Source organism: Mesoplodon densirostris, chromosome 2, assembly GCF_025265405.1.
Source record: "Mesoplodon densirostris isolate mMesDen1 chromosome 2, mMesDen1 primary haplotype, whole genome shotgun sequence".
NCBI lineage: Eukaryota > Metazoa > Chordata > Mammalia > Artiodactyla > Ziphiidae > Mesoplodon > Mesoplodon densirostris.
The window spans coordinates 95,204,079-95,224,886 of NC_082662.1; positions in this window are offsets into that span (position 1 = coordinate 95,204,079).

Genomic DNA, 20,808 nt, shown 5'->3' on the forward strand with positions numbered 1-20,808 from the left:
GTATACTTTTTTTTAATATAGTATCGTGTAGATTTCAATTAAGTCCAGCTGGTCAGTTGAGCCACTTAAGACTTCTGCTGTCTTACTGACTTTTTGCCTGGATGATCTGTCCATTGATGTTTGTGGGGTCTTAAAGTCTCCTACTATTATTGTATTGTTGTCAATTTCCCCCTTTATGCCTGTTAGTACTCGTTTTATATATCTAGGTGTTCCTATATTGAATAGACATACATTAATAAGCATAATATCCTCTTCTTGTATTGATCTCTTTATCTTTATATAATGTTTTTCTTTTTTTTAATGGATTTTGTTTTAAAGTTTATTTTGACTGATATGAATATTCCTACCCCACTTTCTTGTCATTTCCATTTGCATAAAGTATCTTTTCTCATCCCCTCAGTTTCAGTCTGTGTCTTTCACTCTGAAATGAGTCTCTTGTAGACAATATGTTGTACATTGTTTTTCTTTAATTATTTCCTTGCTTTTTATTATTTTTATTATTATTTATTTATTTCTTGGCTCCTTGGCATGTGAGATCTTACTTCCCTGACCACAGATTGAAGCCGTGTCCCCTGCATTGGAAGCAAGAAGTCTTAACCACCGGACTGCCAGGGAAGTCCCAGTTACTTTTTTAAATCCAATCTGTAACTCTATGTCTTTTCATGGGAATGTTTTAGTCCATCGACGTTTAAAGTAATTATTGATAGGTATGTACTTATTGCCATTTTATTTCTTGTCTTCCAGTTGTTTTTATAGTTCTTTGTTTATTTTTTTATTGTGTTTTTCCTTTTGTCATTTGATGATTTTCTTTTGTAGTATGCTTGAGTTACTTTCTGTTTGGTTTTTGGAATCTATTATAAGTTTTTGATTTGTGGTTACCATGGAGTTCAAGTATGTTGACCTATAACTATATCTACTTACTTTAAACTAGCAGTCATTCAAGTTTAAACACATTCTATAAGATTTACTTTTGGGAGTTCCCTGGCGGTCCAGTGGTTAAGACTCTGTGCTTCCACTGCAGGGGGCATGTGTTCAATCCCTGGTTGGGGAAATAGGATTCTGCATGCCATGCTGCATGGCCAAAAAATAAAATAAAATAAAATAAAGATCTACTTTTTTATACATCCCTCCCTCACATTTTATGATTTTGACGTCCTATTTTACTTCTTCATGCTTATCATTTTACTGTTAATTATAGTTATAATCACTTTTATGATTGTTTTTATTATTTTTAAATCTCAGTACTGGTTTATTTAGATGATCTTCAACTCCTTTACATATTTGCCTTTCCTATTGTGATTTTCCGTTCCTTTAGATTCTTGCTTCTTTTCTATTTACAGAAGACCCTTCAATATTTCTTTTAGGGTAAGTTTACTATTGCTGAATTATTTTAGTTTTTGCTCCTCTGAGAAATTTCTTTATCTCTTCCTATCCTAAATGACATTTTTGCTGGGTAGAGAATCCTAAACTGCAGGGTTTTTTTTCCCTTTCAGGACTTTTAATATATCATGCCACTCCCTTCTGGCCTTTAAAGTTTCTGCAGAGAAATCAGCTTATAGCCTTATGGAGGTTTCCTGGTAACTAACTCTTTGCTTTTCTCTTGCTTCCTCTAGAATCCTATCTTTGTCTTTAAATTTGTCACTTTAATTATGACATATCTAGGTGTGGTTCTGTTTGGGTTCACTTGTTTTGGACCCTCTGTGTTTCCTGTACCTGAATATCTGTTTCCTTTAAGTTTGGGAAGTTTTCAACCATAATTTCTTCAAATACATTTTCATCCCCTTGTTCCTCTCTTCTCCTTCTGGAACACATATTATGTGTAAGTTGGCATGCTTTATATTATCCTGTAGATATCATATGTTGCTTTCATTTCTTTTTTATTTGTCTTTCTGTCTGCTCTGCTGCTTGGATATTTTCCATTAGCCTATCTTCCAGATCACTTTTTCATTTTTCTGTCATTTAGTCTGCTATTCATTTCTTCTACATTTGTTTTTATCTTGTCAATTGAATTGTCTATTTTTTATTTCTTCATCTTTATAGTTTCTAGTTCCTTGTTACAGTGATCTGCATTTCTATCAATAATCTTTCTTAATTCCTTTAGCATTTTTATTTTCTTCTTTTTGAACTTGGGGTCTGTTAGACTGGTGAGGTCTCGTTCTTTCAATTGGGAGTAGTTCCTCTGTTTTTTTCATTTTGCTTAACTTACTCTGTCTCTATGAATTTAGGAGAAACAGTTATCTAATGTGGTTGTAGATGTGTTTTGAGGTTGGAGCCTCCCTTTGTAGACTCTGTGTGTTCAATATTTTTCATGTGAAGGCTGGTTTTGTTACGGGTGTCAGCGATGCCTTTTCTTGGAATGTGCTGGCTTTTATCCCCTTGATACGGGGTGTGATTGATGTTATTATATCTAGATCCTATGCTAAATATGAGGTGGAGCTTACTCTTTGCTCCATGGGTGTCACTGCCCTGTCAGGGGTGGGGTGTTATCCCCATTTGCTGGAGTAGAAGCCCAGAGGGTCAGGTTTGATCAGGTTCCATTGCCCTTGAGTATGTGCCCTGACCAAAGGAGATTACTGAAACAAGTGAGGCCAATGTGGTTACAGTGAAACTAAGCACCACCTGTGTATGCATCCCACATTCCGTTCAGAAGCAGCCCAAGGTAACATACCTTTCTCTTTGTTTTCATCCTAGATCTAGTGAAAAGCTATGATGTGGAGTAGGTTGGGGTTGGGGGTCAAGGCATTGTTGATATAGGAGTTTAGGTGGCTGTGCTATTGCCTGAGATCTGTGCAGCCTCTGTGGTAGACTTCTCCCATACCTGCCTACCCCAGATCTAGCACTAAGCTGTGGTGTGGAGTGGGCAGAGCCAGGGCACTCTCCTTGGGAAGTGAATCACGGCATACTCTCACCCAGGGCCTGTCTTCTGGAGATTCAGTGCTTAGCTACTGTGCATTTTTAGTGCTGACTCCATTCAGATCACAGTCCAGCCCCTCCAGTCTATCTCTGTGTAGCTAGACTGAGTTCTCTCCCAGGGTCTGTCTAGCCAAGATTCAGTGCTTAGCCACTGCACTGCACTGCACCACACCTGTGGTGCCCCCTGGTGTGTGCACTGATAATGTCCACCCAGCTAGACCCACCACCCATGTGTGTGCACTGACAGTGGTCTCCATGGCTCTGCCCCGATCACAACTCAGGTGCCCTGGTCTGTCTCTGCACAGTTAGAACAAATCTTTGCCCTGATTTCATGACAGGCTATGGTGTGGAGTGAGTTTGGGCCTTCAGATTAAGAAGCATGTTGAGGTGGCAACCGTCAGTGCAAGGTTTTCTTTGCCCGAATTGTCAGCAAGCCAGCACATGTGCACTCCTTGCAAGTAGAGTCTAGGCTTCTCCAGCCCTTCTCTCTCAGTTGATTTTCCAGCAGGCGAGGGTGTTTGTCTCATCCATGCAGGACACCAGGACTGGGATGCTCAGATTGTGAGTCAACCAGCTCTCTCTCCAGAGGGAGAGTCTGCCCCTGTGTAGACCTTCTCTTCCTCACAGATCCCTCCCTGGGGTGCAGGTTCCTGCTCAATGCCTTTTTCCCCTCATCCTACCCAGTTATGTGTAGTTCTTTCCTGTAGCTTCCATTGTATAGGAGATGTTCTGCCAGTTTCCAGTTAGTTTTCTGTGAGAATTGTTCCATGTGTAGATATATTTTTGATGTGTTTGTGGGGAATGTGAACTCCACATCCTCCTACTACACCATCTTTTTCTTTTTTTAATTTATTTTTGGCTGTGTCAGGTCTTAGTTGTGGCTTGTGGGCTCTTCATTGTGGTGCACAGGCTCCTTGTTGCAGTGCGCAGGCTTCTATCTGGTTGTGGCATGCAGGTTTTCTCTTCTCTAGTTGTGGCGTGCAGGATCCAGTGTGTGTGGCCTCTGTAGTTGTGGTACACGGATTCCAGAGCATGTGGGCTCTGTAGTTAGCAACACACAGGCTCTAGTTGAGGCACATGAGCTCAGTAGTTGTGGCGCGTGGGCTTAGTTGCCACATGACACATGGAATCTTAGTTCCTGGCCAGGGATCAAACCCGCATCCTCTGCATTGTAAAGTGGATTCTTTGCCACTGGACCACCAGGGAAGTCCCCAACACCACCATCTTGATCCTCCTCTCCTCCATTTTCTTTGTTTTTAAACATATTATTTTATATTGCAGTAGAGTTGATTAACAATGTTGTTAGTTTCAGGTGTACAGCAAAGTAATTCTACATATACATGTGTCTATTCTTTTTCAAATTCTTTCCCATTTAGGTTGTTACATAATGTTGAGCAGAGTTCCCTGTGCTCTACAGTAGCTCCTTGTTGCTTATCCATTTTAAATATAAAAGTGTGTACATGTCAATCCCAAACTTCCTAACTAACCCTCCCCCACCCCCACCCTTTTCCTCTGGTAACCATAAGTTCGTTCTCTAAGTCTGTGAGCCTATTTCTGTTTCGTAAATATCTTCATTTGTATCATTTTCTTAGATTCCACATATAAATGATATCATATGATATTTCTCATTCTCTGTCTGACATACTTCACTCAGTATGACAATCTCTACGTCCACCCATGTTTCTGCAAATGGCATTATTTCATTCATTTTAATAGCCGAGTAACATTCCATTGTATATATGTACCACAACACCACATCATCTTAATCCATTCCTCTGTCAATGGACATTTAGTTGCTACATTGCTACATTGTCTTGGTTATTGTAAACAGTGCTGCAATGAATATTGGGGTACATGTGTCTTTTCAAATTATGGTTTTCTCCAGATACATGCCCAGGAGTGGGACTGTAGGATCATATGGTAGCTCTATTTTTAGTTTTTAAGGAACTTCCATACTGTTCTCCACAGTGGCTGGACCAATTTACATTCCCACCAACAGTGTAGGAGGGTCCCTTTTCTCCACACCCTCTCCAGCATTTATTGTTTGTAGATTTTCTGATGATGCCCATTCTAACCAGTGTGAGGTGATACCTCATTGTAGTTTTGATTTGCATTTCTCTAATAATTACTAATGTTGAGCATCTTTTCATATGCCTCTTGGCCATCTGTATGTCTTCTTTGGAGAAATGTCTATTTAGGTCCTCTGCCCATTTTTGGATTGGGTTGTTTGTTTTTTTAATATTAAGCTGCATGAGCTGATTATATATTTTAGAGTTTAATCCATTGTCCATTGATTCGTTTGCAAATATTTTCTCACATTCTAAGGGTTGTCTTTTCATCTTGTTTATGGTTTCCTTTGCTGTGAAAAAGCTTTTAAGTTTCATAAGGCCCCATTTGTTTATTTTTGTTTTTATTTACTTTAGGAGGTGGGTCAAAAATGATCTTGCTATGATTTATGTCAAAGAGTGTTCTTCCCATGTTTTCCTCTAAGAGTTTTATATTGTCTGGTCTTACATTTAGGTCTTTAATCCATTTTGAGTTTATTTTTGTGTATGGTGTTAGAGAGTGTTCTAATTTCATTCTTTTACATGTAGCTATCCAGTTTTCCAGCACCACTTAGTGAACAGGCTGTCTTTTCTCCATTGTATATTCTTGCCTCCTTTATCAAAGATAAGGTGACCATATGTGAGTGGGTTTACCTCTGGGCTTTCTATGCTGTTCCATTGATCTTGATTTCTGTTTTTGTGCCAGTACCATACTCTCTTGATTACTGTGGCTTTGTAGTATAGTCTGAAGTCAGGGAGCCTGATTCCTCCAGCTCCGTTTTTTTTCCCTCAAGATTCCTTTGACTATTTGGGGTCTTTTGTGTCTCCATACAAATTTTAAGATTTTTTGTTCTAGTTCTGTAAAAAATGCCATTCGTAATTTTTAGGTATTGCATTGAATCTGTACATTGATTTGAGTAGTATAGTCATATTCACAGTATTGATTCTTCCAATCCAAGAACATGGTATATCTCTCCATCTGTTTCTGTCATCTTTGATTTCTTTCATCAGTATCTTCTAGCTTTCTGAGTACAGGTATTTACCTCCTTAAGTAAGTTTATCCTTAGGTATTTTATTTTCTTGCAATGATGAATGGACTTGTTTCCTTAATTTCTCTTTCTAATCATTCATTTGTTATTGTATAGGACTGCAAGAGATTTCTGTGCATTAATTTTGTATTCTGCAAAATTATCAGATTCATTGATTTTCTCTAGTAGTTTTCTGGTGGCATCTTTAGGACTGTCTATGTATATTATTATGTCATCTGCAAACAGTGACAGTCTTACTCCTTCTTATCCAATTTGTATTCCTTTTATTTCTTCTTCTTCTCTGACTGCAATGGTTAGGACTTCCAAAACTATGTTGAATAATAGTGGCAAGAGTGGCACCCTTGTTTTGTCCCTGATCTTAGAGGAAATGCTTTCAGTTTTTCACCATTGAGAATGATGTTTGCTGTGGGTTTGTCATATATGGTCTTTATTATGTTGAGGTAGGTTTCCTCTATACCTACTTTCTGGAGACTTTCTGTCATAAATAGGTGTTGAATTTTGTCAAAAGGTTTTTCTGCATCTATTGAGTTGATTATATGCTTTTTATTCTTCAGTTTATTAATAAGGTGTATCACTTTGATTGATTTGCATATGTTGAAGAATCCTTGCATTCCTGGGATATATCCCACTTGATCATGAGGTATGATCCTTTTAATGTGTTGTTGGATTCTGTCTGCTAGTATTTTGTTCAGTATTTTTGCATCTATATTCATCAATGATATTGGTCTGTAATTTTCTTTTTTTGTAGTACCTTTGTCTGGTTTTGGTATTAGGGTGATGGTGGCCTTGTAGAATAAGTTTGGGGGTCTTCCTTCCTCTGCAATTTTTTGGAAGAGTTTGGGAAGATTTGGTGTTAGCTTTTCTCTAAATGTTTGATAGAATTCACCTGTGAAGCCATCTAGTCCTGGACTTCTGTTTGTTGGGAGATTTTTAATCACAGTTTCAATTTCATTACTTGTGATTGGTCTGTTCATATTTTCTATTTCTTCCTGGTTCATTCTTGGAAGGTTATACCTTTCAAAGAATTTGTCCATTTCTTCCAGGTTGTCCATTTTATTAGCATAGTGTTGCTTGTAGTAGTCTCTTATGATGCTTTGTATTTCTGCAGTGTCTGTTGTAATTTCCTCCTTTCCATTTCTAATTTTATTTATTTGAGTCCTCTCCCTCTTTTTCTTGATGAGTCTGGCGTCTGGCTAAAGATTTATCAATTTTGTTTATCTTCTCAAAGAACCAGCTTTTAGTTTTATTGATCATTGCTATTGTTTTTTTTTGTTTCTATTTCATTTTTTTCTGCTCTAATCTTTATGATTTTTTTCCTTCTACTGACTTTGGTTTTTGTTTGTTCTTCTTTCTCTATTTCTTTTAGGTGTAAGGTTAGATTTTTTATTTGAGATTTACCTTGTTTCTTGAGTTAGGGTTGTATTGCTATAAACTTCCCTCTTAGAACTGCATTTGTTGCATCCCATAAGTTTTGGATCATCGTGTTTTCATTGTCATTTGTCTCTAAGTATTTTCTGATTTCCTCTTTGATTTCTTCAGTGATCCCTTGGTTATTTAGTAATGTATTGTTTAGCCTCCATGTGTCTGTGTTTTTTACTATTTTTTCCCTGTAACTGATTTCTAATCTCATAGCATCATGGTCAGAAAATATGCTTGATATGATTTCAATGTTCTTAAATTTACTGAGGCTCGATTTGTGACCCAAGATATGATCTCTCCTGGAGAATGTTTTGTGTGCACTTGAGAAGAAAGTGTAATCTGCTGTTTTCGGAAGGAATGGCCTGTAAATATCAATTAAATCTATCTGGTCTATTGTGTCATTTAAAGCTTGTGTTTATTAATTTTCTGTCTGGATGATCTGTCCACTGGTGTAAGTGAGGTGTTAAAAGTCCCCCACTAGTATTGTTTACTGTCAATTTCCTATTTTATAGCTGTTAGCTTTTGCCTTATGTATTGAGGTACTCCTGTGTTGGGTGCATATATATTTATAATTGTTATTTGTTCTTCTTGGACTGACCCCTTGATCATTATGTAGTGTCCTTCCTTGTCTTTCATAACATTCTTTATTTTAAAGTCTCTTTGATATGAATATTGCTACTCCAGCTTTCTTTTGATTTCCATATGCATGGAATATCTTTTTCCATCCCCTCACTTTCAGTCTGTATGTGTTCCTACGTCTGAAGTGGGTGTCTTGTAGACAACATATATATGGGTCTTGTGTTTGTATCCATTCAGCGAGCCTGTGTCTTCTGGTTGGAGCATTTAATCCATTTACATTCAAGGTTATTATCAATATGTATGTTCCTATTACCATTTTCTTAATTGTTTTAGGTTTGTTTTGTAGGTCCTTTTCTCCTCTTGTGTTTCCCACTTAGAGAAGTTCCTTTAGCATTTTTTTGTAGAGCTGGTTTGGTGGTGCTGAATTCTCTTAGCTTTTGCTTGTCTGTAAAACTTTTGATTTCTCCATTGAATGTGAATGAGATCCTTGCTGGGTAGAGAAATCTTGGTTGATAGGTTCTTCCCTTTCATCACTTAAAATATATCATGCCAGGGCTTCCCTGGTGGCTCATTGGTTGGGAGTCTGCTGCAGATGCGGGGGACACAGGTTCATGTCCCGATCCAGGAGGATCCCACTTGCCACGGAGCGGCTGGACCCGTGGGCCATGGCTGCTGGGCCTGCACATCTGGAGCCTGTGTTCTGCAGTGGGAGGGGCCACAACGGTGAGAGACGTACCGTACCGCAAAAAAAAAAAAAATATATATATATATATATCATGCCACTCCCTTCTAGCTTGTAGAGTTTCTGCTGAGAAATCCGCTGTTCACCTTATGGGAGTTCCCTTGTATGTTATTTTTCATTTTTCCCTTTTTGCTTTTAATAATTTTTCTTTGTCTTTAATTTTTGTCAATTTGCTTACTATGTGTCTCAGTGTTTTTCTCCTTGGGTGTATCCTGCCTGGAACTCTCTGAATTTCCTGGACTTGGGTGGCTATTTCCTGTCCCACGTTAGGGACTTTTTTGACTATAATCTCTTCAAATATTTTCTCACATCCTTTCTCTCTCTCTTGTCCTTCTAGGACTCCTAGAATGCAAATGTTGGTGTGTTTAACGTTGTCCCAGAGATCTCTTAGGCTGTCTTCATTTCTTTTCATTCTTTTTTCTTTATTCTGTTTTGTGGCAGTGAATTACAGTATTCTGTCTTCCAGGTCACTTATCTGTTCTTCTGCCTCTGTTATTCTCCTATTGATTCCTTCTAGTGTATTTTTCATTTCAGTTATTGTATTGTTCACCTCTGTTTGTTTGTTCTTTAATTCTTCTAGTTGTTTGTTCTTTAATTCTTCTAGGTCTTTGTTAAACATTTTTTGCAGCTTCTCGATCTTTGCCTCCATTCTTTTTCTGAGGTCCTGGATAATCTTCACTATCATTATTCTGAATTCTTTTTCTGGAAATTTCCCTATCTCCACTACATTTAGTTGTTTTTCTGGGTTTTTATCTTGTTCCTTCATGTTGTACACAGTCCTCTGCCTTTTCATTTTGTCTGTCTTTCTGTGATTGTGGTTTTAGTTTCACAGGCTTCAGAATTGTAGTTCTTCTTGCTTCTGCTGTCTGCCCTTATAGCGCTGTAGTATAGTGTGAAGTCGGGGAGTCTGATTCCTCCAGCTCCAGCCAAATTGCTTTGGTTATTTGGGGTTTTTTGTGTCTCCATACAAATTTTAAGATGTTTTGTTCTAATTCTGTTAAAAATGCTGTTGGCAATTTGGTAGGGATTGCATTGAATCTGTAGATTGCCTTGGGTAGTATAGTCATTTTTACAATATTGATTCTTCCAATCTTTAAAGATATACTTTTAGTATATCTGTTTATTGTTCAATTTTTGTCCTGTAAATTGTATACCAATGGAGCAAGTGGTATGGAGTAATACAATATGGAAGAATTTAACTTAAATTAAGAAATCTACCTCAATTAATGTTTTTAAAGTATTTTATTGCTAATTCTTATTTATGTTTTCTAAGTATTTTTCCTGGTTCACCATTTCCTCCTGAATCATTGCCCTCCTTTAAAGAATGTTTTCTTCACTCCAAATGCATTGGTTACTAATTTAAGTTGCAAACAATACAAATGGATCCTGGCTAACTTCTGAACAAAATAAGTTCATTGGAAAGATACCTGTACCAGAGAGAACTGAAGAAAAATACGAGTCAGGATTGGAAAATATGTAAGCATGTATCAGAAAAACTAAGCTGAAGTGATTTTATAGGAACATTCTGTTTAGAATGACCCAGTTGGCTCTAATATCAACAGGAAATTGATGCCACTTTTGAGTGATAATTTTTCAACTCCCCTCACATCTTTCACTCATTCCCTCAAAGCTTAAGAGTGCATCATTGTGTGTCATTTTGGCATAGCCTAAATTGTGCATTAAGGATTGGGCTATCAGAAACAATGGAGAACTACCTAGCACTTTGGATTTGTAGTTGAGGGAAGTTCTTGATTTTTTTTTTTTTTTTTTGCAGTACACAGACCTCTCACTGCTGTGGCCTCTTCTATTGTGGAGCACAGGCTCCGAACGCACAGGCTCAGTGGCCACGGCTCATGGGCTCAGCTGTTCTGCAGCATGCATGATCCTCCCAGACTGGGGCATGAACCCGTGGCCCCTGCATCGGCCGGTGGACTCTCAACCACTGCGCCATCAGGGAAACCCAGGTTCTTGATTTTTATAAGTCTTACAAAGTTAGGAATTTCCACAAAAATCGGAAGAGTATTTGGATTGCAATTACCCAAAGATTGATAAATGGCCATTATATTGAAAAAATTTAACATGAGTTTTAAAGAAAATTTATGTGGCATAGGGGAATACTTAAAATATATTGTTTGTCAAAATTTTAGTATGGGAAACATTTTTTCTAGTATAATCAAAATTTTATTAAGAATGATACATGTAATAGAAAGGGACATGAAAATATAACATTAATGATGATATACCATTTTAGAGCTTGGTTATGTGATTAGAAATAATTTGTACTCTCTTCTGAATCTTTTAGTTATTGTTAACAGATACTGCTATAGATAAGTATCAATTTAATACAAGGAATTCATTATTATAAAAATAGTTAAGTGTTTAGAGGCATAGAGTCTATGATGATTATCTGGAATGATCCACTCAGAAAAAAACTGTCTACAATTAGGAAGCTAGTAAGTCAGAAAGTTACCATCCAAAATATTATCTCTAGTGTTATACCTCCTTTGCCATAATCTGTAGATTAGGAGGCTGTGGCAATTGTTGGCTCTAGGAATATGTTGCCTATCATAGCTGTGATAGTATTAGCAAATTTGCTAGATTCATACCTGCAGAAAACTTATTACTACCACCTTTATTTCAACTTCTCCTTATATAATAGTGCCTTAGCCAGGGTTTTCTATATCAGTTTGCTAGATATTACACATGTATTTTATGATCAATAAATGGTTGCTAATTATTTGTGATAATGATTATATTGTTTGAATATGGAAATAAATGCTAACTTTTCTAGATGTTTCATGTTAAAGAGATTATCTCAATAAGTGGATGCCATCCTGGACAAAGGAATAGCTGAGATTACTGTTTGCTTTATATATATATATATATATATATATATGTTTAGGGTATTAAATACATAGTTGTTTTCTGTCAGTCATCACTGAGAGATGGAGCCGATGGCTCAATTAAGCAATATTCAGGATTTACATTATTTTGTGTTATAACTGGTGTACTTGTAGCTATCATGTTTAATTTTGAGAAACTTAAAAGATTAAATCTATAAATAAATAAACATGTATTCTAGAGGAAAAAATCCATGTTCAGTTTTAAAAATTTGTACTACAACCATAACTATAAACTCCTAGCAGCATTGGTTCTTTGTTATGGTCAAAATTCTACCCCCAAATATAGAATAATATATCATTGTTGGAGTAATTCCAGCAGTGAGATATCAATTAAGTAGTTTGTTAAGGAGTGCACTGCAACTTTGCAGTGTTTTTATCATAATTTCACAATCAGCCATAATCTAGTAAGCTGCCTACTGGCCCTGGACAAATATGACAACAAAACTCTCGGGGGATTACAGAAATAGAAAAATATTCAAAGCAAGCTTTCAGCTGGTGTAACTTCTCATCAAGAATCATCTGATAATCATTTGGAGGCTGGGAAAAAGTACAAATCCTGTCATCTTTTTGTGAACTTCCATTATGAAGCTGACAGTGGAGGGGGGAAGGGTAAGAGGCAGGAATATGAATTACATCATGCCTTAAGGAAAGAAAGAGATGTAGCATTGGATTTACAGGGCCTGGAGTGGTTCTCAAGTCTAAAAAGGAAGCCTTTCTTTGCAAAACACTGTCTAGTTATATCTTATTTTATTCTGCCATGATTTCCTGTGAGATGTTATATGGGTTATATGACTTAAAATGGAGCATATAGCTGAATGATTGCAAGTACTGATTATACATGACTTTGGCATCATTGGTCATTGTTCATTTTTCTAAACATATAAACTGTTGGCAAGGTCCATGAACCAGTCACTAGAGGAAAGCTCACAGTGGCAATTTTAGAGTGAGGCCAATCCCTGTAGAGGAAATACCAAAGGAAATTTTTTTTACTAGAAGATACCAAAATTTACACTACTGGATCATGATAGGATGACATGGAAAACAATTGCCAGGGAAATTTTTAGAAACCCTTCATGACTATAAGGAACATAAAAAGAATGAATATGTAAAAATCAAATTCTATAGGTCAAACATCTCTTGTTTATTTCCATTAAGCTGAACTTAATGATTGAAAGACAAAACTGTTTTAAGTGCTCTAATGCTAATACAAATGATGGAGGAAAAGGTAATGCCAAGTTGTAACAACACAAATGAATACTATTCTTTTTACTAAAATCAAATTTTCTGGCCTGAGGTTCTTACAAAATACACACTGTGAGTTACTATTGCTGAAACTGGGTCTATTGTACCATACTGCTACCCAATATTATGAAGCTGAATCTAAAGATATTTGGAGGAAGCAGAAATGGGGATAAGATACTTTCTACCTACAATGTCTACTCAGCATAGGGATCAGTGTTGTGGATTACAGAGGCCTATGGATAAGAGCTGCATATGGAGCCACTGCAGAGCATGATAAAAATAACATGGGAATTTCTCCTAGAGAAATTTTGTTCAGAAAAAGAAATCCCATTTAATGATTCTACTGTGCTTCAGTTTAGGGAACTAATGGAAAAATAAAGACTCTGGGGTCATAAATTCAAATCATGATTACTTAATATTGATTTTACATCTTTGAATCTCAATTTCTAACCATATAAATTTTCATTGAAGATTCTATGAGCTAACACAAATTTCTTCAGTTAATGTTCAATAAATCTTTCTTATTCAAAGAAACAAACCTACTCATTACTGCTATTTAGTTCATATCATAAAATTTATACAAAAGAATGTAGAAGTGCTGAGTAAATGCAATAGTATTGTATTTCTGGATTGTATTAAAGAAAGTCCCCAAAGAATTGATCTTCTGACAGACTTACATTTTGGAAAAAGCAAACAAAAAACACTCCCCAAAACCCTGCTTCTTTTACTCCTGAGGTAGAATAAAAACAAACAAACAAACAAAAGATATTTGGTCTTTGCTCCTGGCACAGAGTTTCAAAAATTCTAAGTTTCCTGAGTGATAAGACTGTCTTTGTTATTCTTAGGGGGTGACCCACTCAGGCGTGCCAGCCTGCTTTAGGATGTGGGATGGTCTCCAGAAAATCTAACCACATGATTAGAGGGTTGAACCTTTCAGTACCACCCCTTCAGAACTCCAGGGAGGGGAGATTGAGTTCAGTCACTTGGCCAATGACTTAATCAATCATGCCTAGGTAATGAACCCTGAAGAAAAACTCAGAACCACAAGAATTGGTGAGCTTCCTGGCTGCTGAACATATCTATGTACTGGGAGAGCGACTCACCCTGACTCCAGAGGGAAAGTAAATAGCCTGTCCCCCTCCCTCCCAATACCTTGACCTATTTCTCTCTTCCATTTGTCTGCTCTGTGTTGTATGCTTTGTAGTAAAACTGTAAATACAGTGCTTTCAGTGAGTTCTGTGGATCATTCTAACATTTCAAACTTGAACAGGGGTCATGAGAACCCTGGAATTTGTAGCTAAGTCAGGCAGAGATGTGGGTAGGCTTGAGGACCCCACTTGTGGCTGGAAGTCTTGTTGAGAGGCACTGGGACTCTCAACTTGTGGGATCTGACACTAAATCTGTATAGTGTCAGAATTTAAGAACTTTGCCTTCAACTTGTGTGATCTGATACTAACTTGGGTAGTTCATGTCAGAATTGAATTAAGTTGTAGGACATAAAGATTTCGTCAGAAAATTGGTATTGGAACATAATTCCTGTGCTAAGTTGTCTGTATTTTTGCGATCATATACTAACTTCACTTACTAACTTCTATGAGTTTTGTGTTATTCATTGAAAGCTTTAACTCCTATTTTTGCTCATATTCTTTGTCATAACATCAGTATCCTGTTATCACCTTTGGATGACTTCTATGTATAAGTGTATGATCTGTCCTGAGACCTTGATTCTCAGTTTTTTAATATTCTCATTTCTATATCTATCTCAGCTACCCATTCCTATTAATTACCCATACCTCTTAATATTGTCATAATTGAAAATCGAATCAAATATTTAAATGTCCAATAATCTCACCAAAACCATATAAATCCTTCATTGTACTTAGTTATGTAACCATCCTTCAATCTCATGCAAAGCTGCAAGCCATTGAATAGTACCAACTTCTCTGCACTCATCGGCCTTTTTACTTCTGCTAGTTATGTAGCTAAGGGTTATGCATCAACATTAAAATATTTTCTTGTAAATATATTCACCCATCCAGCTCCAGTGTTATTCCAACATATTCTTTTTACAAACTGCAGCTTTGGATAAATAAATTTATGGAAATTTTATCCACTCTGTAGCTTAGCATTGATGGAGAAAAATCATACAACTGGGTATGTCAGCTCATGACATAAATTCATGCTTATAAATTATAAATTCATGATTGACATTTCTTTTTGGGGGCACTAATACTGCCCAGTAATATAATTACAACTCACTACCTAAGATCCTTCCCTCCCCCCACCCTGCATCACTCTCTTGTCTGACTATTTCCTGTCTGCTACACTACATTATCTTCTAATGGTCCTTTTCTTTCCTTCCCAAACATAATCAAGATAGAAATGCCTCATGCTGTATTGAGTTAACCAAAGCCTTACTATTCACAAATGTGCAAACTTATTTTCTATTTGCATTCATCTTTTCCTTCTTTCTGTTACAACAAAGTCCCTTCTAGCAAAGGGTAAACTTTACACCTGTATTATGAATTGTATCCCCTCTTACCTTAAAGACATTTCCCCTTTATTCCCACATTCTTCTGAGTATTGTCATTGAATTTTTTAAGCATCATTGGGATTAATAGCCAAACTTTGCCCAGTAACTCCTCTTTTAATAGCAAACAAACTTAAGACAGCAAGAACAATAAAAACATGTGCCTGAATTTCATTGAGATCTTTGATATGTTTTCAAAATACTCATTGCATCAACGTTTCAATTTTCTTCTAATCTTCAAGCTTATCAAAAGTTTTCTACAACCCACTGACTCCACAATTCACTTTCAGCCAACTTTCCAAACTGTACCCTTGGCTACCATTCTTCTCAATCTACGTATTCAGACCTCTAACTCTGTTAGGCAAGTATGTATTTTTAACTTTAATCTTATTTAAATATTAATAGTGTTTAAATTAGTTTAAAAATATGTTGTTTTGAAATATTCTATCTCTTGGCTTTCCTGGTATTGTATTTGCCTAATCTCACTAACAATTTTTATCTGACTAATTTTTCAATATCTTTTTCAGTATAATTCTGTTCTACTCTAATATAGATTTTTTTTTTTCAGGATACATCCTAGGCTGTTTTCTCTTGTGGGCTCAGTCTCCTAATCAATTCAACAGCATATATTTACATGCTAATAACTCTTAAGTATATATCACATAGACCTTGCTTCTGAGCTCTAGACAAACATTCCTGTGAGAGTTATCTATCTCTTCTGTGTCTAATTAGATTCTGTATTTGTCTATTTGGCACCCATTAATCACAGGACCAGTTATGTTAACTATATTTTCTTTTCTGTATTCTTGATGCTATAGCACTTGGGTGCCTTACAGACCAGGGGAGAGACTGCCCCTCCCAGGGCTAGCTAATTCTAACAGCTTGCCTCTGATCACGCCTTTTATATGCAAACCAACCAATCTGGGTCACCCCAACCACCTTATCTAACTCTCCCACACCCAGCCAATATTACACTGTCCTAAATCATCCCAGAGACAGGTACCAGGCAACTGGAGAGCATTCCTATAGCTCAAAGTCTGCTGTAACTATTCAAAGCAGCCAATCTTAAACTGTTTACTCTGCCCTAACTTGCCAAGAAAACCCCAACAAAACCTCTAGCCTAGGCTTTCTCTTTAACTTCTGCTTCTGCCCTGACCAAAATCTGGTGCCTTCTCATGCAGCTCTTCATGGCACAGTGAGCCCTTATGTCTCGGGAAATGTAAGTAATGAAAATCTTCCTTCCCTATCATCACTTGGTCGCCTCCATAGATTAAAATTCTGTGGGTACATCTAGGTTTCTTCCGTGTCTTGGCTATTGTAAACAGTGCTGCAATGACGTTGGGATACATTTGTTACTGAAGTGTAAATGCTATTCATATAAGATTAAAGTGATATTTCATGCTCATAAACATTGGTCTTTTTAATGAAAAGGGTTTGGAATTTTTAAATCTTTTATTTTATTTTTTTAATATTCCCTATGTTGTACAGTAAGGTTTGGAAATTTTAATTCAATGTCTAGATTTCTTTGGGCATATTGACAAACAATGTGGGACTCCATTTTGCTATCTCTCAAATAGTCAGTTGTAGTCTCTGTTGTCCATTGACAGGTTAAATGAATAAAGAAGATGTGGTACATATATACAATGGAATATTACTCAGCACTTCAAAAGAATGAAATAATGACATTTGCAGCAACATGGATGGGCCTGGAGATTATCATACTAAGTAAAGTAAGTCAGACAGAGAAAGACAAATATCATATGATATTGCTTATATGCAGAATCTTTAAAAATGATACAAGTGAACTTATTTACAAAACAGACTCACAGAGTTAGAGAATGAATTTATGGTTACCGGGGGAATGGTTGGGGGGAAGAATAATTAGGGAGTTTGGGATTGACATGTACACACTGCTATATTTAAAATGGATAAATGACAAGGAACTAATGTATAGCATAGGGAATGCTGCTCAATATTCTGTAATAACCTAAATGGGAAAAGATTTTGAAAAAGAATAGATACATGTGTATGTATAGCTGAATCACTTTGCTCTACACCTGAAACTAAACAACACTGTTACACAACTATGCTCCAATATAAAATTAAAAAAAAATTTTTTAATGTAAAATGAAAAAATTATGTGGGTACAAATGAGACACAGCTACCAAATTATCCAATATAGAAATATGAGCATTTGTTATATTCTTTTTATGTCTTCTCTGATTAAACTTTCTCCATGCCCACTACAACTATCTCATGATAGGAACCAAATTCTTGATGTTTTTGTCATTGTCCCTTTCTAATCCATTCTTCAAACTGAAAGCAGAATAATATCTTTAAAACGAAAAAGATCACAATGTGTTAAAATCTTTCAATAATTCTCTATATTCCCAAAGATAATATCCATACTCCTAAATGAAGCAGACAAGAACATCTATTACCTGTATTTTTTACTTCTCTGCCTCACGACTGGCCAGGCCCCTATTTTTATCCTCACAGCCATACTGGATATCATGCAGTATTCTGGAAACACTGTGTTCTTTTCACGTTCAATCCTTTTACACATGCTTATCCTCACTTTGGAATAACCTGCCTCCACTCACTCACCATGGAATATTCTGCTCCGAGACCTCAGAAGGCTTTCCTGACCCCTTGCAATGTTGGCTGGTCTTACAATTCCTTATAATGACCTCTGTGTTCACACTTAGGTTTCTTTATTGAATAACCTCTTTACTTTTCTGTATCTTCTATTAGGCAATAGGTGTCTTGTGGTCAGGCATTTTGTCTTAACCTTGAACGTTAGTGGCTCCCTAACACAGTGTTTGGCATGTACTTGGCATTCCAAAATATTCCAGAAAATTAATGAGTTTGAGATTCACTCCTTGAAATTGAACAAACGTTTATGTAAACAACACTTTTCTACAGAAATACATTTTGTTCCTTTTTATTAAAAATATTGTCATGCCTTTAAGGAGAAATCAGCCCAGTTTTGTTTACTAAGTGTGGGCGGAATAGGGGTGGTTGTGGTAAATAATGATAAGACTTTTTCCGTCATTATTTGCTAAGAGCTAACAGAATCCCAGTACAAACTGCATTTTCTAAGGATACTTTATGCGTGAGGGACCCATTAATAATCAACAGCATTGTTAAGGATTAAAAGAAATATCTGTGAAAGGATTTAGTAGCAACTCAGTTCTGATTAAGCATAACAAACGTTACATTTGTTTACCTATGAATAGTTACCTCTTAACTGATCTGCCATACTTTCTATCCTTGACTGCTACTTACTCCTCCTGTTGACAAATTTTTGAGGGAGAAGGCTCAGGTTGTATTTAATTAGTCCAAGAGACTCATTTATTGTACTTTGAATGTGCCGACAGTTGATTCTTTTAAGCTTAGGTTAACTTTCTGCAAATAATTCATTTTAAAACAAAGAATGAGTGTTTTAAAAGCCATTGTCAGAAGTTTAAATTTCAAACAAAATGGAGGTTTGTTTTCGCCTGTAATGTCTAGATTGTTTATCATGAGAATCTATATCAAAAATTAGGAATTATCCATGCTGGTAATACTTGAATTCCATGAAAGCCTGAATTCTTTTCAAAAGTATTTTGTGAATTCTAAACTCGGAGGTAGGCAGTGAGGATGCTATTTTTCACATCCCCAAAGTTCACAGTCTTCTGTAAAAGAAAATTTAAAACACAGAATAGTGATACCATTGTAGTCATAAGTACAGGGGCTTTCCTATCACAAGGGAAGGACTAAAACAATATAGGTTTTATTAATGTATTAAATATTGGTCATTATCCCTTATTTATGGAATATTTTCTCAGCTGTTTGTAGAGTCTGAGACAGGGAAGTTTCCTAAACATTGTATCAGTGCCAGCTTCTCTTCTCCCCTCCACAGTCCCCTCAGTTCTTTGTTCTCACTAGGCACCGGCTTGGGAAATCATTTTAGTTTCTGCAGAAGTCAGTTGGCTTTACTGGCATGAGTAAAACAAAGTTGTCAACACCAATACCATCTTTTAAAATATATTTATTGAAAAAAAAATAATAATAATAAAATATATTTATTGGAGTATAGTTGATTTCCAATGTTGTATTAGTTTCAGGTGTACAGCAAAGTGATTCAGTTATATATGTACATATATTCATTCTTTTTCAGATTCTTTCCTCATACAGGTTATCACAGAATACTGAGTAGAATTCCCTGTACTATACAGTAGATCCTTGTTGGTTATCTATCTTATGTATACTAGTGTGTCTATGCTAATCCCAAGCTCCTGATTTATCCCTCTAACCCACGTTTCCCCTTTGGTCACCATAAATTTGTTTTTGATATCTGTAAGTCCGTATCTATTTTGTAAATAAGTTCATTTTAAATTATATTCCATGTATGAGTGACATAATATGATATTTGTCTTTCTCTGACTTACTTCACTTAGTATAATAATGTTCAGGTCCATCGATGTTGCTGCAAATGACATTATTTCATTCTTATTTAAAAAAATTTAAAGTCATATATATATATTTTGTTTGCTTAATTTTTTTAAAACATCTTTATTGGAATATAATAATTTCTTTACAGTGGTGTGTTAGTTTCTGCTGTATAACAAAGTGAATCAGCTATATATATGCATACATTCCCATATATCCTCCCTCTTGTGTCTCCCTCACATCCTCCCTATCCCACTCCTCTAGGTGGACAAAAAGCACCGAGCTGATCTACCTGTGCTATGCAGCTGCTTCCCACTAGCTATCTATTTTAGATTTGGTAGTGTATATAGGTCCATGCCACTATCTCATTTCGTCCCATCTTCCCCTTCCCCTCCCCATGTCAAGTCCATTTTCTATGTCTGCATCTTTATTCCTGTCCTGACCCTAGGTTCTTCAGGACCCTTATTTTACATTCCATATATATGTGTTAGCATACGGTATTTGTTTTTCTATTTCTGACTTACTTCAACCTGTATGACAGTCTCTAGGTCCATCCACCTCACTACAGATAACTCAATTTTGTTTCTTTTTATGGCTGAGTAGTATTCCATTGTATATATATGCCAAATCTTCTTTATCCATTCATCTGTTGATGGACACTTAGGTTGCTTCCATGTCCGGGCTATTAAAAATAGAGCTGCAGGGCCTCCCTGGTGGCGCAAGTGGTTGAGAGTCCGCCTGCCGATGCGGGGGGTGCGGGTTCGTGCCCCGGTCTGGGAGGATCCCATGTGCCGCGGGGCGGCTGGGCCCGTGAGCCATGGCCGCTGAGCCTGAGCGTCCGGAGCCTGCGCGTCCGGAGCCTGTGCTCCGCGACGGGGGAGGCCACAGCGGTGAGAGGCCCGCATACCGCAAAAAAAAAAAAAAAAAAAAAAAAAAAAAAAAAAAAAAAAAA